The sequence below is a fragment of the Equus przewalskii genome, unplaced genomic scaffold (genome assembly GCF_037783145.1).
Source record: "Equus przewalskii isolate Varuska unplaced genomic scaffold, EquPr2 contig_7882, whole genome shotgun sequence".
Lineage (NCBI taxonomy): Eukaryota > Metazoa > Chordata > Mammalia > Perissodactyla > Equidae > Equus > Equus przewalskii.
Window position 1 is genome coordinate 22327 of NW_027228087.1, and position 14637 is coordinate 36963.

Sequence of the window (14637 nt, forward strand, 5' to 3'; positions counted from 1 at the left end):
TGTGGTTCCGGTCTGTCCGGTAGTGGGTTCCGGCGTGTCCCGCACGTGGTTCTGGTACGTCTGAGAGGTGTTACTGGCATGCACGTCAGGTGATCCCGGAGAGTCCTCCAAGTGGTTCTGGCCTAGCCCGCAGGTGATTTTGGCATGTCCGGCAGGTGGTTCTGGCATGCTCAGCAGGTGATTCAGGCAGGTCCGGTAGGTGGTTCCGGTCTGTCCGGGAGGTGGTTCCGCCGTGCCCGGCACGTGGTTCCACCACGTCTGACAGGTTTTTCTGACATGTCCTGCAGTTGATTCCGGATTGTCCACCAAGTGTTTCTGGCGTAGCTGGCTGGTGATTTTGGCGTGTCCCACAGGTGGTTCCGACGATTCAAGCAGGTGCTTCCAGTTAGCTTGGCATGTGCTTCTGGCGTCTCCGGCACTTGATTTTGGCACATTTGAGAGGTGGGTCCGGCATTCCCGGCAGGTGATTCTGGAAAGTCTGGCAAGTGGTTCTGGCATAGCCAGCAGGTGATTTTTGCGTGTCCGGCAGGTGGGTCCTGCGAGTCGAGCAGGTGGTTCCTGCATGCTCGGCAGGTTGTTGCGGCGTGTCCTGCACGTGGTTCTGGCACGTCTGAGAGGTGGTTCCGGCATGCCGGCAGGTGATTCCGGACTTTCTGCCGAGTGGTTCTGGCGTAGCCGGCAGGTGATTTTGGCGTGTCCAGCAGGTGGTTCTGGGGAGTGGATCAGGTGCTTCCGGCACACTCGGCAGGTGGTACCGGCGTGTCGGGAACATGGTTCTGGCAAGTCTGAGAGGTGCTTCCAGCATGCCCGACAGGTGATTCCGGAGAGTGCGCCAAGTGGTTCTGGCGTACCCGGCAGGTGATTTTGGCGTGTCCGGCAGGTGTTTCTTGCGAGTCGAGCAGGTGGCTCAGGCATGCTCAGCTGGTGCTTCCGGTGTGTCCGGCACGTGGTTCTGGTGTGTCTGAGAGCTGGTTCTGGCATGTCCAGCAGATGATACTTGAGTGTCCACCAAGTGGTTCTGGCATACCCGGCAGGTGATTTTGGCGTGTCCAGCAGGTGGTTTTGGCGAGTCAAGCAGGTGGTTCTGGCGTGCTCGGCAGGTGCTTCCGGTGTCATTGGCATGTGGTTCCGGCATGTCTGAGAGGTGTTTCCGGCATGCCCGACAGGTGATTCCGCAGTGTTCGCCAAGTGGTTCTGGCGTACCCGGCAGGTGATTTTGCATGTCCGGCAATGGTTCCGGCGAGTCGAGCTGGTGGTTCCGGAATGTCCGGCAGGTGGTTCCGGCATGCCCGGCAGGTGATACCGGAGTCTCCGGCATTTGGTTCTGGCACCTCTGAGAGGTGGTTCCGGAATGCCTGGCCTTGTGATTCCGTAGTGTCTGCCGAGTGGTTCTGGCGTAGCCGGCAGTTGATTTTGGCGTGTCCACTATGTGGTTCTGGGGAGTGGATCAGCTGGTTCCGGCATACTCGGCAGGTGGTACCGGCGTGTCCAAAACATGGTTCTGGCAAGTCTGAGAGGTGGTTCCGGCACGCCCGACAGGTGATTCCAGAGCGTCCGCCAAGTGTTTCTGGCGTAGCCGGCAGGTGATTTTCGCCTGTCCGACAGATGTATCTTGCGAGTCGAGCAGGTGGCTGAGGCATGCTCAGCTGGTGCTTCCGGGGTCTCTGGCACGTGGTTCTGGTGTGTCTGAGAGCTGGTTCTGGCATCTCCGGCAGATGATTCCAGAGTGTCCACCAAGTGGTTCTTGTATACCTGGCAGGTGATTTTGGCGTGTCAGGAAGTTGGTTCCGGCTAGTTGAGCAGGTGGATCAGGCGTGCTCGCCAGGGGTTTCAGGCGGGTCTGGCAGGAGCTTTCGGTCTGTTCGGTGAGTGGTTACGGCATCTCAGGCTCATGGTTCTGGCACGTCTGAGAGGTGGTTCCGGCCGGCCCGACAGGTGTTTCCATGGTGTCCGCCAAGTGGTTCTGGCATAGCTGGCAGGTGATGTTGGCGTGACCGGCTGTTGGTTCCAGCCAGCCCGGCAGGTGATTCCGAAGAGTTCAACAAATGGTTGTGGCGTAGCCGGCAGGTGATTTTGGCGTGTCCAGCAGGTGGTTTTTGCGAGTCGAGCAGGTGGTTCTGGCGTGCTCGGCAGGTGCTTCCGGTGTCATTGGCATGTGGTTCCGGCATGTCTGAGAGGTGGTTCCGGCATGCCCGGCAGGTGGTTCCGGAGTGTCTGTCGAGTGGTTCTGGAGCCAGCCCGGCAGGCGATTCCGAAGAGTTCACCAAATGTTTGTGGCGTAGCCGGTAGGTGATTTTGGCGTGTCAGGAAGGTGGTTCCAGCTAGTTGAGCAGGTGGATCAGGCGTGCTCGCCAGGGGGATCAGGCGGGTCTGGCAGGTGGTTTCGGTCTGTTCGGGGAGTGGTTCCGGCATCTCAGGCACATTGTTCTGGCACGTCTGAGAGGTGGTTCCGGCCGGCCGGAGAGGTGTTTCCTGAGTGTCCGCCAAGTGGTTCTGCCGTAGCTGAAAGTTGATGTTGGCGTGACCGGCAGGTGGTTCCAGCCAGCCCGGCAGGTGATTCCGGAGTGTCTGCCGTGTGGTTCTGGCGTAGCTAGCAGTTGATTTTGGTGTGTCCAGCAGGTGGTTCTGGCGAGTTCGGCAGGTGGTACCAGCGTGTCCGGAACATGGTTCTGGCACGTCTGAGAGATGGTTCCGGCATGCCTGGCAGGTGATTCCGGAGTGTCCGGCATGTGGTTCTGGCACCTCTGAGAGGTGGTTCCGGCATGCCCGGCAGGTGATTCCAGAGTGTCCGGCATGTGGTTCTGGCACGTCTGAGAGTTGTTTCCGGCATGCCCGGCAGGTGGTTCCGGAGTGTCTGCCGAGTGGTTCTGGCGTAGTCAGCAGGTGATTCAGGCGTGTCCAGCAGGCGGTTCTGGGGAGTGGATCAGGTGGTTCCGGCATACTCGGCAGGTGGTACCGGCGTGTCCGGAACATGGTTCTGGCAAGTCTGAAAGGTGGTTCTGGCATGCCCGACAGGTGATTCCACAGTGTTCCCCAACTGGTTCTGGCATAGCCGGCAGGTCATTTTGCATGTCCGGCGGTGGTTCCGGCGAGTCGAGCCGGTGGTTCCGGCATGTCCAGCAGGAGATTCCGACATGTCCATCAGGTGGTTCCGACATGCCCGGCAGGTGATTCCGGAGTGTCTGGCATGTGGTTCTGGCACCTCTGAGAGGTGGTTCCGGCATGACCGGCAGGTGATGCCGGAGTCTCCGGCATTTGGTTCTGGCACCTCTGCGAGGTGGTTCCGGAATGCCTGGCTTGTGATTCCGGAGTGTCTGCCGAGTGTTTCTGGCGTAGCCGGCAGTTGATTTTGGCGTGTCCACTAGGTGGTTCTGGGGAGTGGATCAGCTGGTTCCGGCATACTCGGCAGGTGGTACCGGCGTGTCCAGAACATGGTTCTGGCAAGTCTGAGAGGTGGTTATGGCACGCCCGACAGGTGATTCCGGAGCGTCCGCCAAGTGTTTCTGGCGTACCCGACATGTGATTTTCGCCTGTCCGACAGGTGTATCTTGCGAGTCGAGCAGGTGGTTCCGGCGTGCTCGGCAGGTGCTTCCGGAGTGCTCGCCAAGTGGTTCTGGCGTAGCCAGCAGGTGATGTTGGCGTGACCGGCAGGGGGTTCCAGCAAGCCGGGCAGGGGATTCCGCAGTGTCTGCCGAGTGGTTCTGGCGTAGCCGGCAGGTGATTCTGGCGTGTCCAGCAGGTGGTTCTGGGGAGTGGATCAGGTGGTTCCGGCATACTCGGCAGGTGGTACCGGCGTTTCCGGAACATGGTTCTGGCAAGTCTGAGAGGTGGTTCTGACATGCCCGACAGGTGATTCCGGAGTGTTCGCCAAGTGGTTCTGGCGTAGCCGGCAGGTCATTTTGCATGTCCGGCGGTGGTTCCGGCGAGTCGAGCCGGTGGTTGCGGCGTATCCAGCAGGTGTTTCCGGTCTGTCCGGCAGGTGGTTCTGGAGTGTCCGGCATGAGGTTCTGGCACGTCTGAGAGTTGGTTCCGGCATGCCCGAAAGGTGATTCCGGAGTGTCCGCCACGTGGTTCTGGCGTACCTGGCAGGTGATTTTGGCGTGTCTGGCAGGTGTTTCTGGCAAGTCGAGCATTTGGCTCAGGCATGATCAGCAGGTGCTTCCGGCGTGTCTGGCACATGGTTCTGGTGTGTCTGAGAGCTGGTTCTGGCATGTCCGGCAGATGATTCCGGAGTGTCCACCAAGTAGTTTTGGCATACCCAGCAGGTGATTTTAGCGTGTCAGGTAGGTGGTTCCGGCGAGTCGAGTAGGTGGTTCCGGCGTGCTCGGCAGGTGGTTCAGGTGGGTCTGGCAGGTGGTTTCGGTCTGTTCGGGGTGTGGTTCCGGCATCTCAGGCACATGGTTCTGGCACGTCTGAGAGGTGGTTCCGGCCGGCCCGACAGGTGTTTCCATGTTGTCCGCCAAGTGGTTCTGGCATAGCTGGCAGGTGATGTTGGCGTGACCTGCAGGTGGTTCCAGCCAGCCGGGCAGGTGATTCCGAAGAGTTCACCAAATGGTTGCGGCGTAGCCGGCAGGTGATTTTGGCGTGTCCAGCAGGTGGTTTTGGCGTGTCGAGCAGGTGGTTCTGTCGTGCTCGGCAGGTGCTTCCGGAGTCATTGGCATGTGGTTCCGGCATGTCTGAGAGGTGGTTCCGCCATGCCCGGCAGGTGATTCCGGAGTGTTTGCCAAGTGATTCTGGCGTAGCTGGCAGGTGATTTTGCATGTCCGGCATTGGGTCCGGCGAGTCGAGCCGGTGGTTCCGGCATGTCCGGCAGGTGGTTCCGGCATGCCGGGCAGGTGATTCCGGAGTGTCCGGCATGTGGTTGTGGCACCTCTGAGAGGTGGTTCCGGCATGCCCGGCAGGTGATACCGGAGTGTTCGCCAAGTGGTTCTGGCGTAGCCGGCAGGTGATTTTGCATGTCCGGCAATGGTCCCGGCGAGTCGAGCCGGTGGTTCCGGAATCTCCGGCAGGTGGTTCTGGCATGTCCGGCATGTGGTTCCGGCATGTCCAGCACGTGGTTCCAGTATGCCCGGCAGGTGATTCCGGAGTGTCCGGCATGTGGTTCTGGCACCTCTGAGAGGTGGTTCCAGAATGCCTGGCCTGTGATTCTGGAGTGTCTGACGAGTGGTTCTGGCTAGCCGGCAGTTGATTTTGGCGTGTCCACTAGGTGGTTCTGGGGAGTGGATCAGCTGGTTCCGGCATACTCGGCAGGTGGTACCGGCGTGTCCGGAACATGGTTCTGGCAAGTCTGAGAGGAGGTTCCGGCATGCTGGGAGCCGTGGCTACATCATTTGATCGGCTGTTTGACAGGGTCCAGCCGATTAACGCCGAGGGGTGCAGGGCCGCCCCTTGGTGAAGAATAACCGGCCAGCCCCTCACATAGTTCTGAAACCTGTGCTGCTTCTAATTGCCCTTCATTCCTTTTCATTTCTTAACCTCCAGTTTTCACTCCTTTGGGTGGCTGCTTGGGAGGCACTACCTCCCGGGAAAATTAGATACAGTAAGAGAATGTGACCACCTGCAGGTAACTTTCAAGATATTTTTCAGTTAATTAATGGAGGAGCACACAGTCCCATGTGAGACAATCAGAAAGGAATCCTGCCCAGATAAGATGTCGAATTAGGTTTATGGCCTCCATCTGGTTAATGTTTCCTTCTCCCTCCAGTTCTTTGTCTAAATATACATATGCATCGTCCTTCTAAGTTTGCTGGTTAATTGGATGATCAAGAAGTATCTATATATTATTCTTGACCTTCTGCTTTCTGTTAAAATGTTATAGAGGTTTTCTCCTAAAAGCAATAAATAATAAATAATTGGTGAGTAGAAGGGCCGAGGGGTGCAAGAATGCCCCTCGGTGAAGAATGGCCGGCCAACACCCCCGATATTTTCTGAATTATATGCATGCTTTCTATCAAGGTTATGTGTATACTTATTTCTCTTTTTTATTCTTGAAGATTTATAGTTTAGCTTAGCTTTTCAGCCCTTTACTTTACTAACAATATGATACTTTCTCCGGCAGTGTACTTAAGGGACCGTTAGCTCTACAATCTAAAAGACAAAGGAATGCTTCCACCCCCTAAAGGGCGCGAAAAAGTAAAGATGTTTAACTGCCCGCTGAGAATGCAGATAGCCCTGGGGATAAGACACCCTGGAGTCACCTTTTGTTCCCATTAACCATCTACACTAATGGCGTAAGTGATTGAGGGAGGCAGGGATGGCTCCACCAGGATGTAACCAGACGGGCTGCTGCCCTGTCCGGAGGCCTGGACCTTCTCTCTTTGATTTAACTTTACCGTGAATTACAACAGATGCCTAGGTACCTATCTCCTTTAGTTTAGAGACAACAAACACTAGTTAATTGCAGAGAAGACGATCATTAACCTTATGCTCTATAGAATGGAATGCTAATAAATATTCTTGTGCTCGTTTCTTACTTCCTTATCTCTCTGAGAATATTTGTAAAACTATTTCTGTACTAATCCTGAAAAATATATAAACGACACTTGTGCACAGTAAAGTCGGACTTGCTAACACCAACCCAAGTCTCACGTCCCCTTTATTTTCCCCCTCCCTCCTCGCGCCGACGCCGTCCATCCCTCAGGAACCTGGACTCCGCCTGGGCGGGACCCCGGCAAGTGGCGCCCGAACAGGGACCTGAAGGGTAAGTTCCCCCCACTTCTCGGGATGGATAGGATCCTACCCAGGGCTGGAAAGAAGAGCCCCCTTTAGCCCCTCTCTGCCAAAGGGAGAGTGAGGAAAGGACAGAAGGGTAGTAGGTGTTAAGAACTTTGAGAAGTTTTTGCCCCTCTCTAGAAAGGGAGAGTGAAATAAAAAAAAAAAAAATAGTAATAATAATAAATAATAATAATAATAATAATTGAGAAGTTTTTGCCCCTCTCTAGAAAGGGAGAGTGAAATAAAAAATAATAATAATAATAATAATAATAATAATAATTGAGAAGTTTTTGCCCCTCTCTATAAAGGGAGAGTGAAATAATAATAATAATAAATAATAATAATAATAATAATAATAATAATAATTGAGAAGTTTCTGCCCCTCACTAGAAAGGGAGAGTGAAATAATAATAATAATAATAATAATAATAATAATTGAGAAGTTTCTGCCCCTCTCTAGAAAGGGAGAGTAAAATAAAAAATAATAATAATAATAATAATAATAATTGAGAAGTCTTTGCCCCTCTCTATTAAGGGAGAGTGAAATAAAATAATAATAATAATAATAATAGAGAAGTTTTAGTCCCTCTCCGGAAAGGGAGAGTGAAATAAGGTTAGGAAGAATAAGAAGTATTAAGAACTTTTGAGAAGTTTTGGGCCATACTGAGTCTAAAGAAAGAAGGCTCTGTATAGAAATAATAACATGTATGCTTGCAAAAAAGAGACATAAAAGCCTCTTTGGGACAGATTTCTACATTCCTACATTTTTACAAGAACAATGTCCCTGGTTCCCCGAAGAGGAAACTGTTAATTTGGAAACCTGGATGATAGTGGGAACACAACTTAGAAGCTGATTTTCTTTATAAAGAGGTTATATCAACTTTGCCTAAGTATGTTTTAAAATGTCTAACTGGGAATACTTCCTTGTGCAACATTATAAGAGCAAGACCTGTTAAGTTCTGGCCGTGGGTCCTGTCACCACGCAGCAGCTCTGCCTGCCCATGGGTCCTGTCCCCATGCTATTCCACGCTATTCTCTAAATAAAAGAGCACTGCCACCAAATCTTGAGAGCCCAGGAAATCTTTCTCTCGACTCCTCGGCTCACCAACCCTGCATCATTTCTGGTGGACTTGCTTCATCGGCTTGTGAGCTCAAGTTCTGGTAAGTGCCCTATTTTTTCCTTGTGACTTTCTCTTTTTCAAGGATGGATCTAAATTCACTGCTCCATCGGGAACCTTCTTGGACAGCTGTATGAATCCACTTTTGCTGCCCATGGCTACTCTATGGGGCAAATTGTGGCATTCAGCCTGAAGAGAATCAGTACCTTAAGCCTGAGGGTGATGGAAAATGAATTAATCCATTCCTTCCTGACTCTATCTCTAATAGACAAATTTTAAATGGGCACGGGTCGGCCACTTAAGTCATTAGGACGGCCGCCAATCTCCAAGACTCCCGTGGAAGGTTTCTTTTCCTAAGGCTGGAATGGGACCCCTCCCTCTGGCACCTGACCATACTCTGAACTGCGGGAAAAGTCCCAATCGGGACTCCAGTTCAAGGAAAGTACCAAACTCTAACCTTTGGTTGAGTATGGGAACCCCTTCTTGGGAGAATGGCTCCAGGCTGCAATTGGGTAGAATGTCCCCCAGACTGGCGGAAAGTTCCTCACTGTTTTTCTCTATCCTTTTATCCTGGGAATCATTCACCAGGCACTTATGACTGCCAGGCATAATAGGGAAGGTATACAAGAGATGCATGCAGGGGGACAAGAGATACATGCAGGGGGATGCCCCCATCACCCCTTGCTATAAGAATCCCACAGGCAGAACAAGTAGAACGCTGCCCTAGGCTCAGGAGATTTGCAAGGTAATGGACCCTTTTCTTTCCTCTCTCTTAAAGTTACAGTGACCATTTTTGGCTCCTTTTGAGCTTTGCAGTTGAGAGACAAAGAAATCTTTAAAATATCATAGGCTCCACCTCTGGGAGCGCCCCCCCTGGTTTCCGGGCCTGATCACCCTGGCAACCAAGTGGGGTGCCCTCTCTTGGAGATTGACTCATTACCTGATTGATGGCAGTGATTTTTAAAACAATAGGTGTGAAGGCTCTGTGTCTGTGTGTCTATATGTGTGTGATATTTTTACCTCCGGGTGATATAGCCAATACTAAGAGTTCTGTTTAATTGGCTTAAATTAAGCGCTCACATAAATTCTAAATACAATAGAAATTAACCCACTGTCTTTTAAGATGATATGGATTAACCTTTGGTTAATGAAAACTTAAGTTTGTTGGTTTGATTGAAATGTTTGGATATGTCCTCATAGTTAGCACTGCATATGCAAATATGCAGCCTGGGTTTCCTAGTCAAATAAGTTCATGTTGTCTGTTAGAGATTTGTCAGCATAATAACTTTAAATGATAGCTGTTTGTCTAATGTCTCAAAGTTCTTGTGGGTAATCTAAACATCATTATTGGGAACAAATGGTTTCTAACTCGACCTAAAAGACAAATCTGTTTTGTTAATTCTAAACTAATCAGGCTTATTTGGTCTAAAGTTACATGGGAAACATTGTCAGATAAAGTGATAATAATCTTTCTTGGTTGGTAGTATGTGGGTAAATGTTACTGATATAAGTGTTTTAGGAGTTATATACATGCCTAAATTCTGATCTATCCTGTCTATCAGCCATAATTCTAATTATTAGTTTAAGGTGTTGTATATCACAGAGATAACCAAGTTTCTCTGTCAATCATCATTTTTAAGTCTTTTATTGTTTACAGTCAGTTATTGTTTTACTCTATTTTTTGCTTTTGCAAATATGTCTCATCTTCAGGAAAATTCATGGAAAGGACTCTAACACTCTAGAATACAGGTTTCTAATAAACGCTCAGATTGTAAAACTAAACTGGGTAAAAATTACAGAACTCCAACAGAGAAACTGATGACCTCACAAACTGCTGACAGAAGATTAAGATCAAGAACCAATTACACAGGACAGAATAAACTGATAGGGATGATTATAATTTTTATGATTTTTTAATTGAGATATTACTGATTTTTAATATTTTGCTTTTTTCCAGAGTTAAGAAAATCTTTTTCTCTATTCTCTTAAAGAACTATGACTTACAGCAATTTATAAACAAAATTGAAACGTTTGTCTTTTCCTCCCTATCTGAGCCCCCCAAAACAACAATTGGAAAAATTACAAGGAGGAGAGCTCAAATATAGCTCTCCCCGTCTTTTACTAAGTCATGCTCTGTTTGTGATAAATTTTCTCAATTTAGATTTTCATGGTGAGTCACCTATGATGAGACATTGGAATGATAATAAACAAAATATTTTACTACAGGTCAAATGGAAGGACCTGCTTACAGGACAGTGGAAAGGTCCTGATATTCTCTTAACTGTCGGTCGAGGATATGTTTGCATATTTCCACAGGACGCTTCATCTCCTTGTGGATTCCTGATCATCTGATTCGACATGTACCGCAAGCAGCCTCTGCCCCCACCTCCACCAAGGCAGACGAGCCCCAGCTTCCGAGTCAAGATAGATGATGAATCTCCCCCAGTAGCCCAGATGAGACGACTTTCACTCCGCGAGAAACCTTCTAAACGTCTGGCTCCCCGTCCGCACTCGCCTCCGCCCTCCTATTCTTTCTACTGATTCTGGCAAAATTCAACCACACTTGTGCCAGGCCATAGCCGCTTTACAGAATGTTGTATTGATTAGACCAACAGTATCACAGTTATATAAGGTTAAGGCCTGTGTCCTGGCCCCTTATGTTTTCTTGGCCTCTCCTGTACACAGTTTTCCTATGTCTGTCTCTTTTAATAATTCTCGTTATGATATCTCCTGTCCAGATTGTATTTTTAACTAATTGTTTGAGCCCTGATATAGAGGTACGAGCTGTAATCATATTACAACAACCCCCCTATCTTATGCTACCCGTTCATTTGTCTGAACCCTGGTATGATGATGTTGGATTGCTTACTTTGAAACAGGCTACTGATCTTTTACAGCGCCCCCACCGGTTTATCTCTGCTTTAATATTGGGTATCTCAGCCTTGATTGCATTAGCAACCTCTCTCACTGTATCTGCTGTAGCGCTGACTAAACAAATACATACTGCCTCTTATGTAGACGATCTTTCTAAGAATACCACTCTTGCCCTAACTACCCAAGAAATAATAGACGAAAAACTGGAGGCAAAGGTAAACACTCTGGAAGAGGCAATATTACAGATAGGACAAGAACTTACAAATTTGAAGGTTAGATTGGCCTTGCGTTGTCATGTGTCCTATAGATGGATCTGTGTGACTCCTCTTAAGGTAAATCAATCTCTACACTCTTGGGAAAAAATTAAAAATCATATCCAGGGAATATGGAACCATTCAGACTTTAGTCTAGACATTAGTGACTTACATAGACAAATTAATAATATTAATCAGGCTGAAGAATCCTTTTCTGCTTCTGAAGTGGCCACCAACCTTTTCACCTCTCTGACCTCTTTTGTAGGGGAGAAAAATTGGAGCTCCTTTATTGTTAATATTGCTGTCACCATTGGTGCTCTAATGATTTGTCTTTGCCTTTTTCCAGTCTTTCTCAAGTTAATATTCAACTCTATAAGTCGGGTTTCAGCAGAATTACATCTGTTGGCCTTAAAAAGTAAAAAAGGGGGAGATGCTGGGAGCTGTGGCTACATCATTTGATCGGCTGTTTGACAGGGTCCAGCCGATTAACGCCGAGGGGTGCAGGGCCGCCCCTTGGTGAAGAATAACCGGCCAGCCCCTCACATAGTTCTGAAGCCTGTGCTGCTTCTAATTGCCCTTCATTCCTTTTCATTTCTTAACCTCCAGTTTTCACTCCTTTGGGTGGCTGCTTGGGAGGCACTACCTCCCGGGAAAATTAGATACAGTAAGAGAATGTGACCACCTGCAGGTAACTTTCAAGATATTTTTCAGTTAATTAATGGAGGAGCACACAGTCCCATGTGAGATAATCAGAAAGGAATCCTGCCCAGATAAGATGTCGAATTAGGTTTATGGCCTCCATCTGGTTAATGTTTCCTTCTCCCTCCAGTTCTTTGTCTAAATATACATATGCATCGTCCTTCTAAGTTTGCTGGTTAATTGGATGATCAAGAAGTATCTATATATTATTCTTGACCTTCTGCTTTCTGTTAAAATGTTATAGAGGTTTTCTCCTAAAAGCAATAAATAATAAATAATTGGTGAGTAGAAGGGCCGAGGGGTGCAAGAATGCCCCTCGGTGAAGAATGGCCGGCCAACACCCCCGATATTTTCTGAATTATATGCATGCTTTCTATCAAGGTTATGTGTATACTTATTTCTCTTTTTTATTCTTGAAGATTTATAGTTTAGCTTAGCTTTTCAGCCCTTTACTTTACTAACAATATGATACTTTCTCCGGCAGTGTACTTAAGGGACCGTTAGCTCTACAATCTAAAAGACAAAGGAATGCTTCCACCCCCTAAAGGGCGCGAAAAAGTAAAGATGTTTAACTGCCCGCTGAGAATGCAGATAGCCCTGGGGATAAGACACCCTGGAGTCACCTTTTGTTCCCATTAACCATCTACACTAATGGCGTAAATGATTGAGGGAGGCAGGGATGGCTCCACCAGGATGTAACCAGACGGGCTGCTGCCCTGTCCGGAGGCCTGGACCTTCTCTCTTTGATTTAACTTTACCGTGAATTACAACAGATGCCTAGGTACCTATCTCCTTTAGTTTAGAGACAACAAACACTAGTTAATTGCAGAGAAGACGATCACTAACCTTATGCTCTATAGAATGGAATGCTAATAAATATTCTTGTGCTCGTTTCTTACTTCCTTATCTCTCTGAGAATATTTGTAAAACTATTTCTGTACTAATCCTGAAAAATATATAAACGACACTTGTGCACAGTAAAGTCGGACTTGCTAACACCAACCCAAGTCTCACGTCCCCTTTATTTTCCCCCTCCCTCCTCGCGCCGACGCCATCCATCCCTCAGGAACCTGGACTCCGCCGGGGCGGGACCCCGGCACCGGCACGCCCGACAGGTGATTCCGGAGCGTCCGCCAAGTATTTCTGGCGTACCCGGCAGGTGATTTTGGCATCCGACAGGTGTATCTTGCGAGTCGAGCAGGTGGCTGAGGCATGCTCAGCTGGTGCTTCCGGCGTCTCTGGCACGTGGTTCTGGTGTGTCTGAGAGCTGGTTCTGGTATCTCCGGCAGATGATTCCGGAGTGTCCACAAGTGGTTCTTGTATACCTGGCAGGTGATTTTAGCGTGTCAGGTAGGTGGTTCCGGCGAGTCGAGTAGGTGGTTCCGGCGTGCTCGGCAGGTGGTTCAGGCGGGTCTGGCAGGTGGTTTCGATCTGTTCGGGGTGTGGTTCCGGCATCTCAGGCACATGGTTCTGGCACGTCTGATAGGTGGTTCCGGCCGGCCCGACAGGTGTTTCCATGGTGTCTGCCAAGTGGTTCTGGCATAGCTGGCAGGTGATGTTGGCGTGACCGGCAGGTGGTTCCAGCCAGCCCGGCAGGTGATTCTGAAGTGTTCACCAAATGGTTGTGGCGTAGCCGGCAGGTGATTTTGCATGTCCGGCAATGGTTCCGGCGAGTCGAGCCGGTGGTTCCGGCATGTCCGGCAGGTGATTCCGGCATGTCCAGCAGGTGGTTCCGGTATGCCCGGCAGGTGATTCCGGAGTGTCCGGCATGTGGTACTGGCCCCTCTGAGATGTGGTTCCGGCATGCCCGGCAGGTGATACCGGAGTCTCCGGCATTTGGTTCTGGCACCTCTGAGAGGTGGTTCCGGAATGCCTGGCATGTGATTCCGAAGTGTCTGCCGAGTGGTTCTGGCGTAGCCGGCAGTTGATTTTGGCGTGTCCACTAGGTGGTTCTGGGGAGTTGATCAGCTGGTTCCGGCTTACTCGGCTGGTGGTACCGGCGTGTCCAGAACATGGTTCTGGCAAGTCTGAGAGGTGGTTCCGGCACGCCCGACAGGTGATTCCGGAGCGTCCGCCAAGTGTTTCTGGCGTACCCAACAGGTGATTTTGGCATGTCCGACAGGTGTATTTTGCGAGTCGATCAGGTGGCTCAGGCATGCTCAGCTGGTGCTTCCGGCGTCTCTGGCACGTGGTTCTGGTGTGTCTGAGAGCTGGTTCTGGCATGTCCGGCAGATGATTCCGGAGTGTCCACGAAGTGGTTCTGGTATACCTGGAAGGAGATTTTGGCGTGTCAGTAAGTTGGTTCCGGATAGTTGAGCAGGTGGATCAGGCGTGCTCGCCAGGGGTTTCAGGCGGGTCTGGCAGGTGGTTTTGGTCTGTTCGGGGAGTGGTTCCGGCATCTCAGGCTCATGGTTCTGGCACGTCTGAGAGGTGGTGCCGGCCGGCCCGACAGGTGTTTCCATGGTGTCCGCCAAGTGGTTCTGGCATAGCTGGCAAGTGATGATGGCGTGACCGGCAGGTGGTTCCTGCAAGCCCGGCAGCTGATTCCGAAGTGTTCACCAAATGGTTGTGGCGCAGCCGGCAGGTGTTTTTGGCGTGTCCAGCAGGTGGTTTTGTCGAGTCGGGCAGGTGGTTCTGGCGTGCTCGGCAGGTGCTTCCGGTGTCATTGGCATGTGGTTCTGGCATGTCTGAGAGGTGGTTCCGCCATGCCCGGCAGGTGATTCCGGAGTGTTCGCCAAGTGGTTCTGGCGTAGCCGGCAGGTGATTTTGCATGTCCGGCAATGGTTCCGACGAGTCGAGCCGGTGGTTCCGGCATGTCCGGCAGGTGGTTCCGGCATGCCCGGCAGGTGATTCCGGAGTGTCCACCAAGTGGTTCTGGTTTACATGGCAGGTGATTTTGGCGTGTCAGGAAGGTGGTTCCGGCTAGTTAGAATGTGGATCAGGCGTGCTCGCCTGGGGGTTCAGGGGGGTCTGGCAGG

General features: G+C 50.2%; 1 long non-coding RNA gene across 2 annotated transcripts; it reads left to right on the plus strand.

Annotated features, from left to right (window-relative positions):
* Positions 1-6637: 6637 nt before the first annotated feature.
* LOC139081351 (uncharacterized) lies at positions 6638-11076 on the plus strand. Of its 2 annotated transcripts, none has more exons than XR_011536431.1 (2): positions 6638-6700; positions 10059-11076. It is a non-coding gene; the product is annotated as an uncharacterized lncRNA (long non-coding RNA). The 2 variants fall into 2 exon arrangements; XR_011536430.1 differs by lacking the exon at positions 6638-6700 and adding an exon at positions 7088-7875.
* The last annotated feature ends 3561 nt before the right edge of the window (positions 11077-14637 follow it).